Source organism: Choloepus didactylus, chromosome 3 (genome assembly GCF_015220235.1).
Source record: "Choloepus didactylus isolate mChoDid1 chromosome 3, mChoDid1.pri, whole genome shotgun sequence".
Taxonomy (NCBI): Eukaryota; Metazoa; Chordata; class Mammalia; order Pilosa; family Megalonychidae; genus Choloepus; species Choloepus didactylus.
The window spans coordinates 115,397,970-115,400,061 of record NC_051309.1 but is presented as its reverse complement, the minus strand read 5'-3'; the positions used below and the strand labels follow the sequence as shown (position 1 = coordinate 115,400,061).

The 2,092-nt window shown below is 42.7% G+C and overlaps 1 pseudogene; it reads left to right on the top strand.

Moving 5' to 3' along the window:
• Nucleotides 1-393: 393 nt before the first annotated feature.
• On the top strand, nt 394-1,537 carry LOC119528752 (annotated as a pseudogene).
• The last annotated feature ends 555 nt before the right edge of the window (nt 1,538-2,092 follow it).

Below are 2,092 nucleotides of genomic sequence, written 5' to 3'. Positions count from 1 at the left end.
ATTGCCTCCTTAACCCAAGTGGTGGTTTGCTGCTGGGAATTATAAAAACTTCTCTACTATGGGTTTTTCTGTTTTCAAGGCAAGCAACTACAAACACTTGCCATGAATATTTTCCATGCCTCAACTGTTTCCAGCATGCTGTATTGTGAATTTCTAGTCTCACTTGAGCTCTCATCAAAGTATTTGAACAAATCCAAAATTGCCTTAAATTTCCCTTGCCACATGAAGGGAGTACTAGTTAAGCTTCTCAATTTTCTTAATAAATTGTCAATCTACTCTTCTGGTTTCCAAAACATGGATCACTTCTCAAACAAGACAGAACATTGTCCTTCAGGCAAAACGCTAGTGCTTATAAAAAAGGCCCGCTTTCCGGTCGCCGCCACCTCTGCAGCCATGCTCTCCGCGCGCGGCCCGCTCACCACCTTGGAGGACTAGCAGCAGCTGCAGCTCTCGCCCCTGAAGGGGCTCAGCCTGGCGGACAAGGAGAACACGCCCCCGGCCCCCAGCAGTACCCGCGTCCTGGCCAGCGAGCCCGCTGAGTCGGAGAAAACTAAGGTTCCTGCTTCCCAGCGTGGAGGATGAGCCACTCCTAAAAGAAAATCCCCGCCGCTTTGTCATCTTTCCTATAAAATACCATGATATTTGGCAGATGTATAAGAAAGCTGAGTCTTCCTTTTGGACAGCTGAGGAGGTGGATCTTTCCAAGGACATTCAGCACTGTGAAGCCCGAAGCCTGAGGAGAGATATTTTATATCACATGTTCTAGCTGTCTTTGCAGCAAGTGATGGCATAGTAAATGAAAACTTGGTGGAGCTATTTAGCCAAGAAGTTCAGATTACAGAAGCCTGCTGCTTCTATGGCTTCCAAATTGCCATGGAAAACATGCATTCTGAAATGTATAGTCTCCTTATCAACACTTACATTAACGATTCCAAAGAAAGGGAATTTCTCTTCAATGCAATTGAAACAATGCCTTGCGTAAAGAAGAAGGCAGACTGGGCCTTGCATTGGATTGGGAACAAAGAAGTTACCTATGGAGAACATGTTGTAGCCTTTGCAGCAGTAGAAGGAATCTTCTTTTCTGGTTCTTTTGCATCCATCTTCTGGCTCAAGAAATGAGGATTGATGCCTGGCCTCACATTTTCCAATGAACTTATTAGCAGAGATGAGGGTTTACACTGTGACTTTGCCTGCCTCATGTTTAAACACCTGCTTCACAAACCTTCGGAAGGAAAGTAAAAGAAATAATTATCAATGCTGTTAGGATAGAACAGGCGTTCCTTATGGAGGCCTTGCCTGTCAAGCTGATGGGAATGAATTGCACTTTAATGAAGCAGTACATTGAATTCGTGGCAGACTTATGCTGGAACTGGGTTTCAGCAAAGTTTTCAGAGTGCAGAGTCCCTTTGACTTTATGGAGAATATTTCACAGGAAGGGAAGACAAACTTCTTTGAGAAGAGAGTAGGCGAGTATCAGAGGAAGGGAATGATGTTGACTTCAACAGAAAACTCCTTTACTTTGGATGCTGACTTCTAAATGAACTGGAGATGTGTTCCTTATTTTGCTGATGTTTTTCCCTTTTCCGCAAAAAAAACAAAAAAAAAAAACAAAAAAACCACCTACACCACAAATTGACCCTAATGTGACTATTTGATGGCATCTTTGAAACTGTGTAGCTACCTCAAATCTAGTCCTGTTAACAACACTAGTGGAGTCGCCTAGAAAGAGGATATCTAAGACAAAGGCTGGTAGGGTATTTTTGAAAGATCTTGTCCCACGTGTTTGGTTTTTGCAAGCAGGTTGGCTGTAGATGACTTTGCTAGAGCTGTACCCACAGCTGTCTTAGCTGTTGAGAGAGGGCCCCTCAAGCTAGTTAGATCCAGCAGGCTTTAACCTTCAGTTACTACCACAAGGCAGTTGGAGATGTCATCCTCATTGCTTCAGAGCAGATTTTAAAAGTTTACTTATTAGTTTGTATATACAACTGGCACTTTACATGCAAATAAACATTGTACTGTCAAGCTACAAGCCTAAAAAAAAAACTTTATTGACATAAATGATATTTTTGGAAGCCAGTCTAGATAAGGGGTA